Raw genomic sequence first — 25,494 nt, 5'->3', positions numbered from 1 at the left:
TCTATTCTGCCTTGGTCAGAACACATCTTGAGTCAGGGGCAGTGGCGGAGCAACATGCTGCAGCCCCCGGAGCGGAGAACAGGCAGAGGCGTGGGTGGCACACACCCCGGGGGTGTGGCGTGCCACCCACAATGGCACCCTTTTGCCAAATGGTACCTGATGCAGTGCGCTCCCCCTGCCCCCCCCCTCTGTACACCAGTGGTCAGGGGTACCAACTTGAATAAAAATATTGGGAGGGGAGCAGGAAAGTCCAGACAGGAGCCAATGGACCATAGCATCCCCCACAAAAGTTGGATGGGTCATTCCAATTTAATGTACGTCATAGGGTGATCCTTAACCCAGGATTGACACTGCCAAATTATCACCCAACAGATGGGCTATATGATTCAGGATGCACACCCAATGCCTACACCCAAACCTGCTGATATCTGTAATCAATAAAGTTGTGGCCTGCTAAATCCCAAGATGTTTGTCCTATGATTATTTGCATATTCCATGCCTTGGCCCCCAATAGCCGTGGACTCACTGGACTCACCCGCAATTGCAGGACCACTGGCATGTATTGCATTATTATTAGTTGCTACACTATAGTGCCAATCCATGAGAGAAGGTTGTTGCCATTTTGTGCCCTGGGATGGGATGCTGACGGTTCTAGCAAGGGCAATTACTTGGCTAATAGAAGCCTATTGCTTTCCTTTCCCTCCATGTTTATGCCTGTTCAGGGAGGGCACTGCTGTCAGCTGCTTTGAGCAAAAGGGATAAAAAGTTATGCGCAAAAGAGAGGCGTAATAAACATTTTCATTGCCAGCAGAAGTTTTAGCTCTGCTGCTCATAATGTAACAAAATGAAAATATCTGTCTTCTTACAAAAGAGGGAAGCTGTACAATCCATCAAAATGTCATGGATCTCAGATCAGGGGCCCTAGCAGCCTGTCTGCATCTCTTTGCTTTCTGCAAACTAGGTCTGAAGAAGAGGCCATGATCCAACTAGCAATCACTGTTCAGCAAGACCAGCTGTAAGCTGGAAATGTGGACACAGTGAGTGAAGGTTTGCTCTGCTGTCCCAGCAATCCCATGATGTAGAAGTCTGTGCTGGAGTATTATTCTGTGGAGCACAGAATAGAGGGCTTAGAACTGAGGGAAGGCACTAGAAACCTTTGTCACCTGCTCTATCTATAACCGAGCAATATCTCTCTCGTTCAAGAGGACAAGTTACCTACTTTCTCTCTTGTTTTCATCCTTCCTGGCCTACAGGCTACTTATCTGGCCTGGCCTATAGACTACTTACCTAAATTTAGCACATAGCCACAGCTTTTTTCAGCTGGAACTCAACTCCAGCACCTCTCAGGTGGGCGCCATTGCCATTCTAAGAGAACAAGAGAGAAGTTCACGGTGAGTTCCAGCACCTCTTTTTCTATAAAAATAGAACAGTGCATAGCTAGCATTGGGCAGTGCAGAAGCATTAACAAAACAATGCTAAGAGCCCTCCTCTAGCATCCTGTTTCACGGAGTAGCCAGCCAGGGGCCTATGGAAGCCCACAGGCAGGACATGAGTGCAATAGCCCTTTCTTGCCAATACTCCCCAGAGGCTCGTATTCTGAGGCATGCTGCCATAGGTAGCCAACAGCCATCATGGGAAGTAGCCATTGAAAGCATTCTTGTTCATGGATTTGTCTAATCCCATTTTAAGCCATCTATGCTGATGGCCATCATGGCATTAGTGATTTAAACCTGCCTGCTCTGCAGTGCAAATGTACACTATTCGATTGGATATCTGAAATGTAGACCACCCACTGCATCATGCAGATGAAGTGGGTTGTTTGAGCTTCTAAGGAGCATTTGGCTCGTGGATTTGCACTGATGGAAATACAGCCTAGAATGTGACAGACAGGAAATATCTCTCCCTTTACTGGGGATCATGTATATTGCAACTACTACCAAAGGGAAGCTACTTCTGAGATTGGTACCAGAGATTAACATACCCTTTTAAGAAAAAAAGACCATGGGAAGAAACTAAAGGTACTCTAAGCATTTCAGTCAAGACCTGGGGTTCTCAACATGGCACCCATAGAATGGGTTTGGGATGGGTTTTTGGAAGACACCTGTGTGTGAATTTGTTTTATGTGTGGAGATCAGTGCATGCTGAAGACAGGCAAAGACAGATGAACTAATACCAGTGTACTGGAAGAAGGAAGGATCACCAATGTCGAAGCAATGATTCTTCAACATCAACTTCTTTGAACTGGTCATGTTGTGTGGATGCCTGATTATCGTCTTCCAAAGCAACTACTCTATTCCAAACTTTAAAATGGAAAGCGTAATGCTGGTGGTCAACAAAAGAGGTTTAAAGACTCTCTCAAGGCAAATCTTTAAAAAAAAGTAGTATAAACACCGACAACTGGTGGCCTGCAAGAACTCCAGTTGGAGAACAGCCTTTACCAAAGGTGGCATGGACTTTGAAGACACTCAAATTCAGAACAAAAGGGAGAAATGAGCTATGTAAGAAGAAGGCATGCTTGGCAAACCCTCACCATGATCAACTCCCACCCGGAAACCTATGTCCTCACTGTGGAAGGATGTGTGGATCCAGAACTGGCCTCAACAGTCACCTACAGACACACTGTTAAGACCGTGTTCACCAAAGAAGAAGACCCATGGAACCCAATGGCATTCCCAGAAAGCCCCCCTGGAGCCTTCCATTGTATCTTCCCACTCCATTTTTAAAATTAAAAAATCTAGTATGTTTTTTTGTTTGTATTGGAGTTGCCTTTTTATGGGAGGTGTTGCCTGATTTTTTGTCTGTGTTCTTTTCAGAGGGGAGGTGTTTTATGTGTATTAGTGGGGGGGATTCTGAGCATCACCAGTTTTCCTCCTGCAAAATGGGGGTTTTAGTGGTGCCCACAGCAGCTCCGTAGATTTCCAAATGTTCCTCCAGACCTAAAACATTTGGGGATCCCTGGTCTAGACTGTCACTTCAAAGCACTAAACTAGAGTAGGTTATACTAACCTCCAGTGTTGCTCAGTGCCTGACTTTGAATAAATCTTCCATCCTTTACTTTTTTGACATATTAACAGCAAAGGAGAAACTAGACAAAGAAATATAAAACATCTCATAAACTTGGAACTGTCTGGCTGACTATATTTTAAAGTAAAAGTTTGGGCTATTTTTTATCTTGTTAGACATCCAGATTCTTTCATTTGATATCAGTTTATGTCTTCACACTGTGTGCCATTTTCTGTAGGTAAAAACCAGGTGCAAAGCAAAACAGAAAATTAAGACCAAGAAAATCACTGCTGGGAAGCTAATTGTTTGAGCTTTAAAAGGTATTGCCAGATTGTATAACACACTTCTTCAATTTAGTTACTTAATGCTCATTTCTTGATATATCTCTAGCCCAAGGATGCTCTGCATGACAAACTAATTAACATCAAGGTGGGAATTAAATGCTACTCACTTAGTAATTTTGTGTTCTAGGCTATACTTCCAATCAAATTAGCACCTCGGCAACGTGAGATTTTTTTTATCAAGGAAGCATAAGTTCTGAAAAGAACCTCAATAAGATTTTGTTAAAGAAGAAGCTCAGCTCCTGTGCACATCTACTTTGAAGCAAGTTCCATTAGGGTCCATAGGACTTACACCCAAGTAGGGATGGGCAAATCTATTTCAGTTCTTTCAGTTTCATATTTTTCCAATCTTACGTACACTTCTCCACATCAGTTTGCTTTTTTTTTTTTTTTGTAAGTTCTCAAAATTCATCAGCATTTTATGGTGAATTTCTCCCAATATACACATTCGTATCTGGTTTTGCCAAATATACACATTTTTTCAAAGAACTATATTGTATGTTATTTTCACTAACAGATTCATTATTATTTATCATGACAAACACATTTTTGCACATGTTAGATGACCAGAAAACTGCATTGCAAAATTTGGAGAACTGCACATTTTGACGTGTGGTTGTGTTTTCATTCAGGTATTGTTTCAGAAAGTGCAAATTATGTCAAGTGCCCCTTTAAATGAGAACCAACAGCTATCCCTGCCCTACAATCCAACTCCCAATTAAGCATTTGTAAGATTTCAGTGTAAATCAACGCTATCAAAATTCTTGGGTTGGAGGTTTTTTTCCCCCAGGAATGTCATTTTTCTAGATTCTTTTCACACAAAATTCACTTCTCACCTAAACCATGTCTTTCTGTTTAAAAGCCTGACAACCACACAGCAATTTAATCTTATATAGACATTGTGAGGTAAGAAACCAAGACTTTGATGAACTAAGGAGATAGTGGGTGAAAGCTCTGGGCCACAATCATCCCATACATTTAAAGCACTATGATGCCACCTTAGACAGTCATGGTTTCCCCCAAAGAATTCTGGGAGCTGTAGCTTGTTAAGGGTGCTGAGAGTTTTTAAGAAATCCTCATTCCCCTCTCAGAGCTACCATTCCCAGACCAGCTTAACAACCCTTCTTTGCAGAAAACTCTGAGAATTGTCACTTTGTGAAGACAATAGGAGTCTCATAACAACCTTCATGTATGATGTGAATGTGGCCCTGGTCTCTAGCCACAGCGAGTCACAGAGTCAAAGGCCATCATATACGCTCTATCTTCTGGTCCATCGGCTTTTTCCATTTCTCTTTTTGTAGGTAAGTGCTGCACATGTTTCCACATACTTTCAGGGCTGGATAATCACCTAGTTTGAGCTGAGGTGCTCAAACACGCCTTATCAATATTATCCACATTTCCTCTGTTGGCACTGCTTTCCTGACAACTCACAGTGATCTTTTTTTGTTATTAGGTCTGTAAAATCTTAAAATGACATTCTTACTAATCTTTGGTCTGAAGCTATATTATTCGGTTGTGTGTGTGTTTTCTCCAAAGGCAAATTTTGATCCCTCCACTGAAGTGCAAAAAGCAACTTCTGAACTCATTCTGTCTTTCCCCAACAAATGGCCCGGTCAACTTGCTAGCTAAGCAAAGCATCTAATGAACTTTAATATTGTTGTCTATTTGGTTTATTACTAATAATATCTCTTCTTCACTGGATAATAAATACCACCAAGATAGTAGCTGTCATGGTTTAGGTTTTATGTTACTTAAAGCAACTTGAATACAGTTTTGGCTAAACTCCCTCTTAAGCATTTTTCCCCCTCTGTCTTAATGAGCACAGATTCAGCATTTTATCAAAGTAGTTTCTTGAAGCAGAATTTAGCATTCCAGTCTCTCTCACTGGATGCCTGATCTCATCTGACTAATTGATTTTGGCTAATGGTCCAGTGGCTTGTTTTGTAGCTTCTGCTCTGTTAAATGAAAGAGTGAGAAAGTCCTAGAGCATCAGGTCATCTTCCACAATGGGAAAGAGTAAAACCAGCCGTGCAACTCATATTCAACCATCTGGAAAGAACAGTTAATTCTTCTTGGGGAAGAGGCTTTGTAAAGCAACTTTAAGGCCTGATTTTAACATCAAGCAAACACATCTCTTTTCATGCGATGGGATAGGTTTTTGAGGAAGTGGGGTATATTAACTCCATATTAAAATAATCACCTGATGGATATACAGAAGCCTTTGCTCACCATTGCTGGAGTCAGACCAGTTTCAGATATTTTACAGATGCCTGGTGAATAAGAATCTGTCATGGTTTATTCTAACATGTAGCAACCACATTTTGTGCAATTTCAAAAACAGATTGTGCATTGTGAAACAAGTTTATATGCATCTGCAGTTGTGCATATGGGATCTGATAAGGAGCAGGGTTGCTAATTTAAAAGAAATAGATAAGGAAATGATAAAAAATAAATACAAAATGAAGATGAATATTGTTTTCTTTCAGCCTTCATAGCCTCCAAATACTGTCTCCAACAGCTACAGGTTTTGGCCCTTGAAGAGATTTCTTCCTCTCAACCCTTCAGTAGAAATTAGCCTAATTGCATTTTCTTATTCAGTCAGCAGCTTGGAAAATCCCAGGGCAGGCCCTCAGTTATGTTTGTTCTTGCTCCTTGTTCTTCCTTCTCCAACACTTTTCTCAATTATAGCTATCCAAGAGGGGGCTGAACAAAGACCCTCCCAACTGCTGCACAGTGAAATTATTAGAATTGAGGGGTAGTCCATGTGGTGGCCTCCAGATGTTGGACTCCAACTCCAACAGTCAGTCCCTGCCAGCATGGCCAACTATCAGGAATGATGGGAGTTGGAGTCTAGCAAGACATGGTAACTAACAGTAATCTGAAGTGAAATACATTGGCAAGCCCTGGATTAGGTGCAATGCATATAGATCCCTGGATTCAAACTCTTACGGGAGTGGTGTGGGGTCTTTCTGTGGAGAAGCAATTCCTGTACCATGAAGGGTGAGCATGGCCTAAGCTTTTATATCTTTCAGGTCCCCTTCATCTCCACCACTGCGGTTTTCAAATGGTCGTTCCCTCTGTGGGTCTGCCACAGCTTTGTTTTTTACAGCCTATTAAAAAGGTATCAAACAACATAGGGATGTATTTTAGGGAGCAAACTATTTAAACAGCTACGCTCTGCAGCTTCACCACCTGACTCCTAGCCCCTTCACCCTCTTTATTGTGGCATAAAACTCATTCGTAGGTAAAGATTTAAAAATGAAATCTTTTGCAATTGCTATCTTGTCTGTCCCACTCCACTGCTCCTTTCCTAAAGGGGTTTTCAGGGAATGAGGAAAGGAAAGAGAGAGAAATTAAATTGTTTGAGTGGGGAAAATAGCAAAAACATGGAACTTTTCTCAAGTGAGGCATCTGAAAGCTGTAAAATAAGATGGGATGTTTGAGGAGCAAATGGAGCCTGACAAGTTCATCTAAGGAAATACTGAATGTGGCCTTTTAAAAGATTTTTGCTATTGCTAAGTATAGAGTGAAGGAGGAGGTTCTTAAAGGAGTTGCCACACACTGAAAGTGTTATCAAGTAGTCAGAGCTGAGATGGACTTACATGATACAAATATATTTCTCACATGCATCTCTATGACCCAAATCACCTGCTTAGGGAGCTAAGGGTCAAGCAAGTGTATTTAACCTGTCTGCTTTGAGTTTGGGCAAAAAAACCAGTGGAATATATAAGCAGGTGGAAGCATGGAGTTGAAATAAGATAAACGACCCACACTTGCCTCCACATGCATTGATATTTGCAGTTCCTGTGCATAAAGGAAGTGAGTTCTTACTGTATAAAATATACATCTTACTTTGTAAGAAGTCCAATGTTCAAATGACTACACAGCCAAGGTTTGCAAAGTGGCTACATAATCCATCAAAAGTTGGATCCATTCAAATGAACAAAGCCCACTTGGTTTTCAGTTCAGGGCAGCAACCAATTAGCATTATTGTTACATCTTTAATCTTGTTGTTGTTGTTGTTGGCATCAGTCTGTTTTGAGAGACAATGGAGACACAAGCCTGGGTAGTGTGTATAGAGGTCCTGGGCTGCCTAGATAACAAGATCCCCTTCTTGGTCTCGCTGATATGGGCCAAAGGAAAAGAGAGCAATACGTATGGCATCAGCTTGGCTGCAGTTGTTGTTGGAATGAGGCCAACAAGGCACCATCCAACTGTTTTAGGGACTCCACTCTGGATTTGTGTAGGGTTTACTTCTTAGCCTTTTCTTCTCCCACATGGCAGCTGCAGTTTAGGATCAAAGTTTTCCTTCTCCTTCCCAGGTTGACAAGCCCCATCTGCCCCTCACTTCCCTCTTTAGCATGTGCAGAAACCACCTTCCTGACTATTGGTCTTGTCCACACAATCCACCAGAGCCTGTCTTCGCATGCAAGGGAAGTCCCTAACTCACTGAGGATTTGAGATCCAGCGGCTACCCTCGCCTAGTTTAGCCAGCCAATCAAAGCCATTCCCAGGGTGTGGCCGCTGTCACACACTGACAGCTTTTAGGAACCACAGGTGAGAGCTGAGTGCGGTTGGGGACCAAAGTTGGACAAACTACCTTTGGTAGCATAATGTGTCCCCCACCAGAGGAACTCCTCCTCCTCTAACACCCCTTTTATCCTGTATGGTTACTAAAAACATGCACTGGAGTGAGGGGAAATCAACCCCAGATTGACATCATGTTCAACAATGTGAAAGTATTCCTTTAATCTGCTTTGAACTCTTTTTCTCCCAAGTTCCCAACGAAATTTGTATGCAAGAGCTCTTTAAACATAAAAGGTAATTAAATGACAAGACCCATCATAAATACAGAGCTCCTCAAACAGAAGGAAAGCACGCTTGGCCAAAAAGATATTAATTAAATATATAATTAACTTTTTAAAATCAGATTATATCTTATGTTGTCCTTATTCAATAGTACTGTATTGGGAGGATAGAAATCGGAGCATTATTTAAGGGCTTCTCTGCCTTTAACTTCTGCCTATATTTCTTCCTATGCACATAAAAAGCTGGCCCATCTACCTCAGTGTTGACCACACATGGGTTGGGAACCTTTGGCCCTCCAGATGTCTCTAAACTTCACCTCCCAACAGCCCCAGCAAGCTTGACTGCCAGTGTTTCTTTAGGGGTTCTCCCAGCCCTTTCCAGAAACAATGGGAACTGAACTTGGGATGTGCTGCCTACAAAGCAAATGTTCTACCACTCAGTTATGGCCCTCCTCTAAAGTCAGGGTTTTTGACTCCAATAGAACACTCGAAAATAGATCGGCTGAGAAAGAACAAGCAGAAGAGAAACTGACTATGCGTTCTCAGTGAAATTATTGTACTGAGGCGAATTGGAGTGCTCATAAAATGTATGAAAGACTTTAATGCCTCAGGGTCTTTTATTAGAGCAGCGGTGCAATCTTGTACATGTCTGCTCAGAAATCAGTCCTACTGAGATCAGTGGGGCTAACTTCAGGCAACGTGTGCACAGGATTGCTACCTAATTGTTCAGAGGCACCAGGAGGTTTCCAGCTACATTCAGAAGGTCGGGAATATAAAGTTAGCTTCTCCTCTACTCTTTTTCCACTTAAAGTCAAACAATGCTGAATATCAGCTCTTAGTCTTAGCATATATAATATAAAAGGTGAATTGGCCAGAGATGTTAGGGATCCCTTGTACCTCCCTTTGTTGACATGGTTTGCAGTGTAGATGTGACTTGCTGCATTTATCTTTTCTGTCCTGGGTCTACGATATTGCAAAGATAGTTGTATGTAATTGTTGTTATCCATGCCGTTGGACATTTATCAGCATAGTTGAAGGTGCCGTGACTTTCCACAGATCCTCAGAATACTGATTAAATGGCCACACAACAGATATATGCCACATGTTGGCCAGGAAGTACTTTCCTCTGCCATTTTAAATAAGTCCCTCACAGCTTGCGTCCAAAAGCCTTTGTCACGGTCCAGTCTACGGGTGTTTGAAGTCCCAGCTGAGGACATCAGGACCAGGGGCAAGATGGCGGGGTGGGAGCAGGAACGAGAGTCTAGAACCCAGGGGTCCGAAGGTCAGGAAGCAAGGAGTCACAATGTCAAGGGTCCGAGGGTCGAGAAGTAAGGAGTCATGAAGTCAAGGGTCCGAGGGTCGAGAAGTAAGGAGTCATGAAGTCAAGGGTCCGAGGATCAAGAAGCAAGGAGTCAAATGCAGCAAGACAAGAAACGTGTTGCTGTGGCAAAGAGCCGAAGGGAAATGCTGACCTTAAATCCCTTCCCGGCTTTTACCACCAGGTGCAGTGAGTTACCAAGCGGCCTCACCTGTGTGGCCTCTCCAGAACAAACTTAGGAACGCCCCAGTCCTGCGAAACCCTACTGGTCACAGGGCCCGGCTCCTGCACGCACTCCTGACAGTCTTCTTCTTACGTAAGAAGGTACCAGGTATACCCTGGGTAGCCAGTGAACATCATTCTTTTCCCTCACAAACAATTAAAAACCATAGCTCACTCTCTTCCGTTTCTTCAGAGAGTGTATTTCCAAGAAGGGTGGGGTGGGGTGAGAAAAAAATGGTTGGCTTTTCTAGCTTTTTGTAATGGAAGTAAAATCACCAGGCATCATAGCACCTATTCATAGAACTGTAGAGTTGGAAGGAATCAAGGGTCATCCAGTCGAGTCTCCTGCAATGTAGGAATAATCATCTGAACACTGACAGATTTCTTACCCAGGGACACTTCTCTCAAGTGCCCATGTTGATTGCTCCCCCCAAAAATAAAGGGGGGGGATATCATTTATATTCTCTGCCCCCAAAATAAATACCGTTGTACCTTGGTTTTCGAACAGCTTAGTTCACGAACAACTTGGAACTCGAACGCCACAAATCTGGAAGTAGGTGTTCCAATTTGTGAACTTTGCCTCAGAAGTCAAATGTCTGGCACGACTTCCACAGCTTCCGATTGGCTGCAGGACGCTCTTGCCGTCAATCGGAAGCCACGCCTTGGTTTCCGAATGTTTCAGAAGTCGAACGGACTACCGGAACGCATTCTGTTTGAAAACCAAGGTATGACTATATATGAAAAATATTTACTTGACAACTATCGTACAATCAATCAATCAATCAATCAATCAAAGCAGGATGTGTGCTTGTGAGGTTTTAATGCCTTCAGTTAAAAGCATGGTTTGCAACAACAGCAATGAAAGAGGCCACATTATATAGTGATCATTATATGCTGAAGACATCATATCTTGCAGGTAATAAGACCAAAAAAAACTAAGCGAGAAAGAACAAGAATAATTAATATTTGTTCAAAGATGGCTCCAAGGCTCTACTTAATAAGTAAAATATGTCATCTGTGACGAGAAAATTTTCATTTCACACCTGCCCTCAAGGCCTGGTGATCTCTTTAATGTCATCCAGGAAAGACTCAAACATACTTTAGACCTCATACAATTCCTGTTGTGTCCAAGTGCTGGGAACTTTCTTCACCTTTCCTGCGAGTTAATTATTGCTTTTCTCATACAGCAGTGCTGGTGCAGTCCTGATGTGACTTCCAATGCTACTTTTTCATTTCAGGCTCCTCATATACACTGCAAATCAGAGTTCGTTGTTTTTCAATCAAGCTTCCTTAAGGTGAGCCAGTTGCCTGGATACTGTAGCAACTGGATACTGGATACTTAAAAAAAAAAGTTATATTAAAGGGCAGGAACTGCTTTGGTCACCCATATTTGGGGAAGAAGCGACTGTTTTTATCCAGGGCAGAAGTTGGCAGAAGGTAGGTCAGGATCTATTGGCAAATCTCTAATCCCACCTGTTCTCTAAACCATGTGCCCCATGGTAGTACAGTAGTACCTTGGGTTACAGATGCTTCAGGTTACAGACTCCACTAACCCAGAAATAGTACCTCGGGTTAAGAACTTTGCTTCAGGTTAAGAACAGTTTCAGGTTAAGAACGGACCTCCAGAACGAATTAAGTTCTTAACCCCAGGTACCACTGTAATGGTTAATTTACAAAGAGAGAGCTCATCAAGAATACTAACTTAACTGCATTACCCACCCAACTCCTGTAGCAAAAAATACTCTCTGCATGTTTTGAGATGCCCTCAGCTTTAGCATTCTTCTTTCATATCCCAGGGTCAAGTTCTGGTTCTACGCTTGCTGTGATTCTCTCTTGCATTCATTTTTAAAATGTGGCATAGCCTGCCGCTCTTTAATTTGCAAGCCTTTAACCCTCACTGCCCTGTAGCACAATGGGTAATAGCATTCCCCACCCTTGCTTCAAAATTCAATAGGACGGGCTTGGGCATGGTTGAGCTTACGTCACACATCAGGGGTAGAAGAGTTGGGAGGGTGTCAGAAAGCGTAAAAAACCTGGCATTTTGTATATTTAGAGTTTAATCTATATGTAAATTTCCACCACTCCTTAAATGAAAAATAATTCATGACAATTTATGCCTACAATTTATCGTGCAATTCTTTTTGTGTCATTAACTAATGCTTTCAGAGCAGTAGTGCCATATTTTACAAAGCAACATTGATGCATTGTCTGATCGGCTACAAAATTGAGGGTTTACTCCTGTACAAATGAATAAATAAAGGCACAATCTGGTCTTTGCGTGGTGGTTGGGGGGTATTGTGGGTGTGCACACTTTTTCATCATTCACTTCTCTCACCCACCTGCCCATTTCAAGCAGCACACTGGCTCTTACACTGAATGCAGTATTGCTGGCCTAAGAGCCATTGATTAAAATTGATGAAAAGCCTATGGTGATATAATTAGCTTACAGCTCATGAAACTTTTGAGTTCTCCACATGGTTTAGGGATGGCCCTGGGGGAAAGCAACAGAATTGGCCTTTTCTAATACTGAAACACAATTATGGAGAAAGCTATCAGACACCCTGTTGCTTATGTGGCCCTCGATTTATATTTGGGACCCACCCACAAAAGCTGGTGCAAATTTGCATATGCTCTTCATCCTATGCCAAAGTGTGCCCTCTTTAGGGGGCAGAGGTGGCAGACCCAACCCACATATACACTGGGCCCAGACAATTCTGTTGGTACCCCTGTGAAGCAGCAAGGGGAGACATAGATGTATATTGGTGTTAACTTTCACAATTTCTCATTCGGATAACAAGCTAAATATTTGTTCCCAATCAAATTTAGAAGCAGGCTTCTTGGAAGAGAAAGGCAGATATATATGAATAGCTAATAAATCATGAAAGCTCACATTTAATGCCCTTTTATATCTCTTACACTAATCCATTGGATTGAAACAATGGCTCAGCCATTTTCAGACCATTATCTGGATGCAGAAATGTCCTTTTTAATCTTGAAAAATCACACGCTTACAGTGTATCCAAGTCGGAAGCGCATTGCTTTGCATACTTAAGAGCTTCTCCTCTTCATGCAGTTTAATTGTCAGGTTTAGCATGAAGCATAGATGTCAGCTGGACCGATGCCATCATTCTAAAACTAGCGTATCTATACGAGAGCTGAAAACAATGAATTATACACCCATGTTTATATATTCATGGAAAGTTTTTAAATACATTTCAGACCCGGGAGCTGTCACCAGCATTGTAGTAATCTGGAAAAATAATCCCCAGAGTGAAAAGAATATTATGATGGATAAGACAGATAAGAAACTTGAGCATTTTCTAAACAAACAAACAAAAATACCAAACCTCTGGCCTGATCTTATGCATGTTTATTCAGAAATAAATTCTACTTCGTTCGTTGGAAATTAATCCCAATGGGGATGCATAGGATTGTAACCTAAGGGGCAGTTCAGATGACAGCAGCCCAGCTAGTGATGACAACACATGTTTTTTGCATTCAATTGTGTGCTCTTCTGCCATTAAATTGTGTCTGGAACTTTGAGTTCAGCATCCCATATAGCCAGTTGCTGCATGATGAGGCTAAAAGGCACAGTAGCAGCATCACCTTAACCCTGACCATGTAGCAAAGTCAGGCCATTTTCGAATGCATTTTGCTTTTAAATTTCACACAGGACTAATAAGGCAAAGGTAGCCTTATGAATATGCTATCCAGAGGCGCAGGGAAATTGGATGATTACAAAGGAGGTCCAAATGAAATGAACCCAATTAGAGGCAAATGTTTCATAGACATGGTTACCTAAGGGAATACCTTACTGGTCATATATGCAGGATATGTGCAGAGTGCAAACCCCAGCTGGGGAACATCGTGGTATAACAGACCCACCTAGGTCTCAGTGATACAGACCAGATCAGCCTCTTCATCCAGAAACAGATCGTGAATGAGGGAGGTCTTACTCCAAGCCAACCTGGCATTCAGCAACATGCTGGAGAGCCAGTGTGGTGTAGTGGTTAAGAGCGGTAGACTCTAGTGAACCGGGTTCGCATCCCCGCTCCTCCACACGCAGCTGCTGGGTGACCTTGGGCTAGTCACACTTCTCTGAAGTCTCTCAGCCCCACTCACCTCACAGAGTGTTTGTTGTGGGGGAGGAGGGGACAGGAGATTGTTAGCCTCTTTGAGACTCCTTAGGGTAGTGATAAAGCGGGATATCAAATCCAAACCCTTCTTCTTCAACAGCAGTCACAGGCTGATAGGACACCAACTGCTCATGCCTGCCCCACCTCTCACACCATACCTTCCCCTCCCCTGAACCACAATAGGACCTTCCCTGCTCCTCGCTTCCCAGGCACATCCTAGACCCCAACAAACCCCCCCCACACACACACAATTTAAAGACCCACAATTTAAAACATTTTGAAGAGTCAAGGTAGCAAAAACCATAACAGCCCCCAACAGAAAGCCCTGGACAATACCTCAACTCAAGAGTTTGTTTTAGCTGGAGTGAGTCAGGGTCCTGCCTTCCCAGGTCCTCCAGCGCTCTCAGCAAGGTGGTCTCCAGCATCAGGCCTATGAACTGGGACTACTTGAAGCCTCAGAAATACAAAGGTGGGGGGGACATGAGGAAAACTACCAGGGCTCTTTCATTTTGTTTATGCGCTGCACTGAGGTTTGTGTTACCTTGCTTTCATCAAACTGGCAAGCAATGAACATGAGTCATTTCTATGTGCTGGAAATGTTAAAACTGTGTCATTGTTGTTTTTTAAAAAATGTAAAGAAACCTATCCAGACCAGAAAGGTGCTCTAACCAAGTGTGGAAATATCCCCTAGGCTTTGTGTGGGAGTAAAATATTTGTGACTTTATAGACAAGAAAACTCTCAAAGGTTCTGGCATCTGTAGGTTTGGTTAGAGCCAGTTGTAAGCGGTTTTCGCCAGCCTTAATGCCCAAAACAGCTTGTAATCTGTCACCCACAGGCTGGTTTAGTTTGAGATTTTCTCTGTTTAGACCTCTTCAGCTCCTCTTAAAACAGGTTGGATTTAAGAACTGTCAAACATAAATGGAAGGGAGAGAGGGAACCATCAGGAAGAAGTTACAAGTTTTAAGAGGTAAAATGGAGGAAAGGAATGGATTTATACTGGTATTTTCAGCACATTTGTGAGGGTTGAAACCCCTACATGGAATTACTTAATGGAAAATAGAAAGGAACTCAGCACTTAGAATGAAACCTGGCTGAAGAAAGAGGCTTATTAAAATGCATATTTTTGTGGCATGCAAAAGGCAAGCGCATATATATATATATAAACACACACACACAGCAGGGTTCAAAAAGGAAAGGACATGAGAGAAATGCTCTAGTGCACCAAGAGCGAATATTTGGAACAGGGTGGTTCATTAAGTGAAGACTTTCTTTTTCTCTTCATCTGCTCTGTTACAGAAAAATCTTCATGTGATATGCCACAGCTGGATACAGCTGCTGGAAACCACAGGAGGGGAGAGTGCTCTTGTGTTTGGATCCCGCTTGCGAGTTTTCCACAGGCATTTGGTTGGCCACTGTGAGAACAGGACTAGATGGGCCATTGGCCTGATTCAGCAGAATCGTCTTACATTCTCATGTGTCAAGGACGGTCCCCAGAAAGGAGGCTATGTTGTTAAAAATGAACCCTGTTTCCCAAATCCACAGACTACTGACAAAAGGTTGTGCATTTCCCACCTGAGCTGAATATCACTGGCTGCTGATAGCAAGGGCAGGGGGACAAAAAAGTAGCAGTACAGAGACTGTACTATATGGTACTGCAGGGGAGAGGTGATGTTAACAATGGGATGCCTTTGTTCTGCCTGCTTTGGCTCCCAGAAAGACCCCTTCTGGTGGATGGGGAATATTTCAGGAAATATGCTGCTATATTTCTCGTTTGCTGCCCTGGGTTCCTTTTTGAGGAAGGACAGGGCGGAAAGTCAATAAGTAACTAAATAAACAACTAGTGAAGCAGATTGGTACATGTAGATAAGTGATGGAACGAAGGAGTCCAACCAGAGGGAGAGATGTGGCTCAGAGGTTGAGCATGTGCATTGCTTACAAAAGGTCTCAGATTCAATTCTTGGTCTCTCCCAGAAGGGCTTTGGAAAGAATCTTGCATGCGACCCTGCAGAGCCACTACCAGCCAGTGTTGGCAAAACTCAGCTGTATGGGCAAGAGGTGTCTCTTGCTATGAGGCAACTTCCTATGTTCGCACTGACCAGTCTCATGACTTCGCCTTCTTTCAGGTCCTGAATTTCCCCTATTCACTGAACAGGTCCATTCCTGCTTAGCTGATTAAATCTGATGGGCTGGCAGCCCAAAGTCTTGCCACCACAGGGCAAATAGCATCCCTCTTTCAATAGATGAAACAAAGCGTACCAAGGCATTGATTCCTGAAGAGACAACACCACTTATATCATGCCGTAGTATAGAACTGTCTAAATAAATGACTTCATGGGATCAATACTTTTAAACAGATACAGGACTTGAAGTAAGGCAGGGAGGGGAGAGAGGAGAGGGCACCCTTTGTCAAAGCTCTTATTGTTGTTTTAGCAATTTAGAAAAAGCATCTCAGATATTCTTAACTTGCTCAGGGAAATGAAAGGGGTCCAAACAGCTGTAAAAAGGCAATTCTGAGCTCCTGCTTCATTATCCTGTTGAGCTCCTTTCATCTTCAGTAACTATAATCATCCTCATAGTCACTTATCAGTTAAAGCTTGAACTCCAGCCACTCTGCAGAGCCCAGAGCAAAGGCTGTTAATACTGGAACAAAAGAAATAATGGTCAGCCAAAACTAATAAAAGGCCATTATCCTGCACCTAGAAGTTAGAGGGGTTCGCAGTCATTTTGCTACAGCACTTTTACAGCTACATCTAAGCTTCTTGCCCCAAAGCTCGTACAAGACAACGGAAAAGGAGAGTCTCTATCAGCAACTCCAGGACTTGAACATCGAATTTCGCTGCTTAAGGCTAAGAACCTGGACTGGCACACTTGAGAGGGGAGAGTGTTTAGGCCTTGCTCATATCCCTCTTCTTTAGGGAATCGGAATGCACATTGTCAGCCCCTGGGATTGGTAGGCAGCAATAAGCATTTGGATTGGAAAGACTATATACAAATGCTGGGAGATAGATGGATGAAAAGATACCTCGGTAGAGGGAATTTTTAACTTGTAAGGAAGAGAAGATGTAATTTGCTTCAAAGTTAGCTCTGAGGAAGCTGTGACCCTCCAGATGATGATGAATCCCAGCTCCCATCAACCCCAGCCAACATGGTCAATAGTCATGGATGATGGGAGAGATTGGTTACATTATCACCAAATAAATGAAGTGTTTAAACTAGACAGAAAAATAGGCTTCCAGGTGGAAAAATCAAAATTAGAGACTGAACTGTTAGAATCCAGTACTAAGAATTTGTCAAAAATGTATGATCTGCTGCTGAAATGGAATACACAAGATGAAATGGTAAAATCAAGTATGATTAAATGGGCTCAGGACATTGGTCATAACATCATGTTTGCTGATTGGGAAAAGTTGTGGACCACCGGGTTGAAGTTTACGGCGTGTAACGCCTTAAGAGAAAATATAATGAAAATGATTTATAGGTGGTACATAACCCCAGTCAAGCTTGCAAAGATCTATCACTTGCCTGATAATAAATGTTGGAAATGTAAAGAAAAGGAAGGTACATTCTTTCACCTCTGGTGGACGTGCCCGAAGATTAAGGCATTCTGGGAAATGATTTATAACGAACTGAAAAAGGTATTTAAATATACTTTCCCCAAGAAACCAGAGGCCTTTCTCTTGGGTATTGTCGGCCAGGGGGTGTTAAAGACAGATACAATTTTTTTTATGTATGCTACAACAGCAGCTAGAATACTTATTGCAAAGTACTGGAAGACACAGGATCTACCCACACTGGAAGAATGGCAGATGAAGGTGATGGACTATATGAGCTTGGCAGAGATGACGAGCAGAATCCGAGACCAGGGAAGAGAAGCGGCGGAAGAAGAATGGAAAAAGTTCAAGGACTATTTAAAGAAATATTATAAAATTGGAGACAGTTAGAATGATGTTGGATTAAAACAAATGGTTACTATCAGTAATGGTTATGACAAAGAGAATAAGGGTGATTAGCATAAATTTATAATAAAATAAGGTAAGATTTCGCTGAATAATTGTAAGAATTTGGAATACAGAAACGGGAAGTAAGAGGAGGTCGAGGAAGTAAGGTTTAGAAATTGGGTTATGAAATGGTACTTGTTTTATGTTTTATTACTGTTGAATGTTTGTTCATGTATGTTTTGTTTCTGTTATATAAAAAATTGTTCAATAAAAATATTATTAAAAAAAAAAAATAGTCATGGATGATGGGAGGTGTAGTCCAGCAACATCTGAAGGGCTACAGGCTCTCCACTCCTGAATTAAGAGAAATTTATTGGGAATGAACCCACTTTGTGGGTTTTATTGAACAGTTTTTGTTGAATGTCAGGTACATGAAGTAATAAATCTTACAAACATACAGAAACAAGAAAGAAAGACATTGTATATAACATAAGCTAGTTTTAAGGCTTGTAAACTGTCTGGCGCACTTGCAAAGGGGAAGTGGGACATACATGGCTTTCTGTTTTTGTACCTGAGTGGATGCTACTTTCCAGCCACAGGACATTACACTTCTTGACTCACTCAGTTTTCTTCTCTTCACACAACACACACACACACACACACCATGCATGGGTGCTGCTCACCTCAGATTAAGACTTCCTGGAAGGATGAGTGGGTGTGCTTTCTGCCAAACTACAAACCCTGCAGCCTTTGCTTCGGCCTTGCAATGCACCATTGTCAGAGGGTGATTTGTAGTGAAGGCGTAGAAGGAATGAGGTGCTTAAGCCACCGCAGTCTGAAGTGGTTCAGCAGCCCAGACACAGATTTACCACCTTATGTACTTTGTGAGAACTTGCCTTGTTGATTATGCCCACATACCTGTAAGAGTCTTTGAAAATTGCCTCCATAAACTCTGCTCATAAAGAAAAGGAGCAGCTGAACTTGTCCTCATGTTACAGGGACTGCCAAGGATTACAAGTGTGTGTGTGTGTGTGTGTGTGTGTGTGTGTGTGTGTGTGTTTCCCAGTCCCTAGCTGCAAAATATTAATTAATATACTTGTAGGGCAGTTTACTACTTTGTTGTTGTTTATATAGTGCCACCAGGGATATCTGGTATAGTACTAAAGCAGGTTCATTAGTACAGAATAGAAAAAGACAGGTCTATGCCCTGAAGTTATACACCCTAAACTGCAGGAAGAAAAGTACAGCAAGGCAATAAAGGAATGATATTGGCTATGAGGGAATGTGTATGTAATGTATATACACATACTGTAGTACTTAGACATGTGCCACTTAAGTGTTATTGAGCCTCTCACTGCTGTTCATGTGAATGACTGAATGAATGAATGAGTAGCAGAAACATAGTTTTTAAAATGTGTTTGGATCAGATTTTTAAAATGATTCATGATCATGCAGGAAGGATAGGTTCACAACAAATCCATTTTAAACAAAAAGCAGACTATTTGCAGTTAGGAAAGTGGCAGGAAAATGCATTGAAAAGCGTGAGGTGAATGAATGACTAACAGGAAGATGTTTCACCACCCCAAAAGAAAATCTGAATGAATGTAGGATGAATGTTCATTGTTGTACAACTGTCCCACAAATAAATCGGAATGAATGCTCAATAAAACCAGGTACAATCTAACCTCAGTGTAAACGTTGCGCAAACCAATCAGGATGAATGCCCAAAGGCTTCATTTAAATATGAATACTGTAAAACCAAGGGGCTAAGCCCAGTGGTCACCAACCTTTTGAGTCTGGAGGCACATTTGGAATTTTGAGAAAGCGCTAAAGAAAAAGTTATCCTTTCCTAACACTGTTAATTCTTGGCCGTTGTATTTCCTCTTACTGGTGAGCTGTGATAGAAGCCAACAATTTCAATGATGAAGGGCCAAAGCAAATAACTTTAGGATCCTTAGTCAATCTAACCTGGGAGAAAATGCTTCCTGACCCCAAGTAAGGGAAAGAGTCAGGACTTTGTACACTAACAATACCTATCCAACTGGGTTTTCTTCACGGCACAAAATGGAGGCCATCTTGTGAAAGATACCAGGACAATAAATTCAATTGTCTGTCTCTCTTTGTCAGTTCTTTTCAGCAATTTCATCCAACCTAAGGATACATCTTTTCTACCCCAGACTTGCTCTGTCTTAGATCGCTTATAAAATTATAGGTGAATGGCAAAGGAAAGGCACAGGCATTCTTTAATAGGTATATACAATAACGGGGAAATAACAGGGGGGAAATAGGAGATGAAATATTTTGCACTTCACAGGCAAAGAGTCTTCAATTCTGAATATCTGACAATGTGAATAGCAAATCCTTAGATTGTGTGATCAGATGAGAGTGGGCTTTTCCCTGTGCTTCAAAAAAGATAAAGATTGTCATTCTTTAACCAGCTTTTCTTTCTCCCAGTGATTTTTGCAACATGAAACGATGATGATTGGTAGTCATAAAAGCTCTAGAAAAGGTTAAATGTGGCAAGTGGGGGTGATTGACAAGTCCCCCTTATTCAGTTATTAGCTATCTATATGAGTGTTGGAGGCTCAGGTAGAAGAGTTGTGGTCTTAGGTAGCTGGTACTCCAGAAAGGTTAAAAGCCAAAGACTGAGGGCATCTCGCACAATATTAAATTGCCTTTTGCATCCTATTTATGTTAGACAAAAAGTATTTATAATGTTAATGAGCACTGTTGACCTATTGTAGACCACACTAGCCTAGGACTCAGCTACACAGCTGCAAATAAAACGTTTTAAATGTGTTGTAAAGTGCAACATACAAATGTAACACTAGATGGCGACAGTTATGCAAAATTCAATGTATTTTTCAAAACGTTTCTTAAAAAAGCATTTTCACAGCGTTTTTTATGTGTATGTAGATTCCGCCCTAGTATCCAGCTATACATTTCTTAACGGACTGACAACCCAAGTATTGAGTTACTTGACTTTATTATTTGAGCTACTTTTTTAAATTATTTGAAGTAAATAGTTGTTTGACCAAGACCATTATCTGACCAAGCAGATAGGCGGGAGGCATATATTGTACCAATGGTTAACTTTAACCTTGTAATACATTGGCAAGGCTGCTCTTACTCTCTAGGTGCTCCTTTCTCACACACCCCACCCCTTCCTCCTACCTTGGGTGGATCTATACACAGGGGGAAAACACTATAAATAAGTCAGAAATTAAATTATTATAACCAAGGGGGGGGGAATCTATGTAAAAACGCAACACTAGAAATGTTTTGTGCTCTCAGGCACCATCTGGTGTTGCCTGTTTACAACACATTCAAATTGCCGGTTTTTGACTAATGCAGACTAATGTTTTCAACCATGTCCCTACCCCTCTCTGATTCACCACTTTCACTGCAGCTATTTCAAATTCTCTTTTAGGCTGTACTTTCACATCTTTCATAGTTTGTTTTTTTGTGTGTGTGCCAGAGGCTTGCTCTTTAGAAAACTCTGGATATCCAGAAGTCTGTGCTCCTCTTTATGACAGGGTTGGTTATCCTGTGGTCCTCCAGACATAGTTGTGCTACCATTCCCATTATCCTTAACCACTGGCCATGCTGGCTGGGGTGATGGAGTCCAACAACATCTGGAGGACCACAGGTTAGTCACACCTGCTCTATAAACATTTTATTTTAGCTTACTGTGGATACAGAAAATATAAAATATTCAAATGTTTCTGAGCTTGGGAGGAGGACTCTTGTCTATCTCTTATGCAGTATTTGAACCTCAATGGCAGCTGTTATGCAAGTATGTGAGAAGTAAAATATTTACTTATATTTTAAAATACATCTGCTTTTTGAAATATGTTCCTTACCTCTGTCTTTCCCTAACTTTTGTTTCCAGAAAGTGGCAATATTATATTATATATGAGCTTGCAGAGACTGTGGCATCCCTGAATTGCAGATAATTAAATAAATAAACTACTTAAACCCCCTTACACACCCCAGTGGACTTCAGTGGGGTAACTTCTATAAGTAAATGGGGTGTAGATTGCAAATTTGCAAGCACCACACTTCCAGTGGGCTGATATTGACTTGTACAGGATAATAAATTGAGGAATTAGAAGAGGCTCAATAGATCATTCCCACTCCTTGATGCTTAATCTAAATCTGCTTCCTCACATTTGAACTCTATTGCTTCATAGGAAACTGAGTCAGACCATTCATTTACCTAACTCAATGTTATCTACATAACAGGTAGTAACTCTCCAGAATTTCAGGCAGGGGCCATATCCAGGCCATAAACCTGCTACTTGCATGCCAAAACATGTCTGCCCTGAGCTTCCCTCCTTCTTTCCCCAGCCCTGGAAGAGAAGCTGAATATTGGTTCCCACTCCTCTTTCTACAATACTTTAAAACTGGGTGGTCCACAGGGACGTTCTGAATGAGAAATTCACATCTTTGAACTTCAGTGATGCAATGAAAGGATGCACTCAACCTCTGCAAACAGTTCAAAGGCTGTCATGGGTTCATTTCTAAAGAGGACATCAACTCAAACAAATTGGCAGATCTTCCAATGCCACCAACAGGCATGTCAACAGGTCAAACCAAGCGGAAGATTTGTTTTTTGATAATGCCCTCATCGCTGCTCACTCAGCTAGGGATCCGTTACCAACTTGTCAAGTTCTTTTGGAGGACACCAGCCCCTCCCCACCAATAAACATGTAACTCTGAAAGATGAATAGGGGCCACTGGTAGAAAGCATTTAGACAGCCGTTGCTTCCAATAGCTTTTTAAGCTATGCGGTAAGGTAAATGGAAAGTGTCCTCTGCAAAACAGTTCAGCCTTGAGAGGAGACAAACATTTATGCTTTTTATATCCCCAATCTTTCTTTCCCCTCATTTGCTTCTCCAATTCCAGGCTTGGCAACAACAGCTTTACAAGGACTCACTCGTCATGCTTGGGTCAATGTTTTCGGAACTGACATTTTCCTTGCAAATTCAAACCAGGCATTTTCTCATGTTTGACTGTGTGGCTCTATAATGTGATAACAATTTTAACAAACGCCTCCCAAGGTCTTCGTTCTTCAGAAAGACGTTTGTCAGTGGATATTTGTTCAGTACTCTTGAACAAGTCCACAACTGAAAAATGGTGGCAAATGCTTAAATCCCTGTGAAATTTATTATTAAAATCTAGAGGGGGGAATCTGGCAGCAAGGGATCTGGGGGATCCCTGTTCCTCCACTAACCCATAACAGTTAATTAACACGAGCCTTCAATCTGGCCCAGTAGCAAAGTAAATCAAGTGATGATATTGAATATTTGTTATGAGAAAAGAAAAACAATAAAATTATGTGTTTTTTTTAAATAGACCCAGGGGCCCTAATGGATCACAAACCATCCTTTCCAAGGACTGTGAACTCAAGAGAGGCAATTGACCAAATGTGTAAAAACACACAAGAAGTAGGATGTGAGTGTGTGTGTTTTCCTTGGACTTTTGCTTTACGCACCTCACCCATTCTGCCTCTCAACCATTACAAGCGCCTGAACGGAACTTTGCTTCCTGACCTTTCCAGTAATTACCCAACACTCTTGCAGAACATATCAAAAAAGCCAGCCTTGCTTTGAAGCCATGATCTTTATCGGAAGAAAGAGAAAGAGAATAAAACACAACAAGCTAAGAAACATCTTGCTTTGGAGAATGAAAAGATGTTCTGGATTAAAAATTCATTAATCAACATTGCCCTGGCAGTTTACAAATGTCTGTGCCAGCTCAGCCAGCCAGCCAGCATATACCTTAAAGGGCAGAGAAGATCAAAGGCACAGCAGGCTCTGGAGCTTGGCTGCAATCTCCTGAAAAATGAACTCAGCTTAACTTTTATGGCGTTCATAATTATGTAACTCATTTCTAGGTGTAAATAATTCAGCGCGAATGAAAGGCGCAACGCGGGAGTGGGGTAGCTGTCCCCTTGCTCATCCTAACGATAAGATATGAGTCCATTAACCTTTGCAAACAATTTTAGTGGGGAGAAATCCCTCTCCCAGGCGAGCTAAGCTAACCCTTCATTTCCAGCTGACATTTGTTTTATTTTTAATCTAGGCGTTTGTCTAATTAAGGAGATAGATTGGCAGCTTAATTTTCATATAAACTCTTTAACATCAATGGGGTTGCGTTCTGCAAACCAAACTAGGATTTATTAAGGCAATAAAGGAGGCACTTCATAAAAATTTAAATGCCCGCTTCGTGGTATCCTTTACATGGTGCGGGGGGGGGAGGGTGAAGAGCAGCGAAGGAAATCTCTTAAACTGAAGAAAGGTATCTGTAGGACACTTAAAGCCTTTGCAAGCTTTGCATCTTTGTCTGTGAGTGTGCGTTTGTGTGCATGTTTCCACATTTAACTGAGTTTCCCCTCTTTCCCCTGAGAACTCAGCAAGAGTCTGGATATCTGCCGGCTTTGCACCTTTTCATGCAAAAGGGTGCACTGGTTCAAATTAATTGACTCATTTGCAAGAGCCTTGAAGATGACGATGGGAAGAAAGCAGATTAGATTCTCTCTCTTGTGCTGCATCATCTGTTTACAGCAATATAGTAAATCAAAACAAGAGGAGCCAAGGCACATTTTCTGCCTGTGCCGCAGGAAGCGATGGGGGAAACTTTAATTGACCCCTCAGGAGACAGAAGCAAAAGACTCTCTGGGGAAGGCTGCATCTTTAACACAGGGATATGGCTTTTCCCTTCAAACCGGAGGAAAGGATTAAAGCAGCACTCTGCAGGATGGTGCTAGGTGTCGTGGAAACGGGATCCTCACCTGAATGGTTCGAGGGAAGCCACATGTGAGTATTATTCTACATGGCTGATGACGCCAATCCTTGCAGTCTCAGACGTTTCATTGCCACCAACAGCCTCTGTGTCCAAGAGAGCTTTCCTGAGATCACACTGATTTATTCGTTTAGATTAAATACCATCTGCTGGTTATGACCTTACAACCACACAAACGTATTAACCATTGCCCTTTCACACTGTGAAAAGTATTCTTAAAACCCCTTATATAATTTGGCATCCCTTAATGCATTTTGTCCATCGTTTTATGCATATCATACGATTAGGAGCGCTAGAGATTGAGCAAAGAGCAGGTTTCAACACACATTCTCCTGTAGGAATTGGTAGACAGGTTTCATTTTGAATGAACCTGGGATGTTATCCTATAACCACCAACAAAAATTCTGCCACCATTCCAGACAGGAGGGATTAACCTATCCCTGTGCCACCTGTGCCATATACCTGGTTTCCAAACCCATTGGAGAGATGGAGGGTTGAGAGGCAGAAGCAGGAGGGCTCAAGAGGGGTTTGCCATTCCAGTACATTCAAGAAAGGGAATGCTGGATGTTTCCTGCAGACAGGGTACCCTAGAATCTCCACGCTCGCCTGTACAACCATGCAGTTTATTGGGGGGGCCTTCAATGAAGCAAGTACCCCTAGCCCAATGAATATCTTCCTCCAAATAAGGAAGCCCCAATGCAGCATTTGGCCACATGGGTAGTGATGGTGGTTACCCTACCAATTTGTTGTGAGGCTGATTCTTTGGGGAACATTTTTTCTGCAAGGGTAAGGTATTGATTACTATATTATATCTAGTTAAGCCCCTACAGAATTCTGAAGGATTTCTCTGCAAAGAGTTGTTCTGAATTTTCTTTTAAAAATGAAGCACTTTCCATTACATCATAATGATTTGCTATAAA

The sequence above is a fragment of the Podarcis raffonei genome, chromosome 5 (genome assembly GCF_027172205.1).
Source record: "Podarcis raffonei isolate rPodRaf1 chromosome 5, rPodRaf1.pri, whole genome shotgun sequence".
Lineage (NCBI taxonomy): Eukaryota > Metazoa > Chordata > Lepidosauria > Squamata > Lacertidae > Podarcis > Podarcis raffonei.
The sequence above is the reverse complement of the archived record's forward strand: the minus strand, read 5'-3'. Positions refer to the sequence as shown.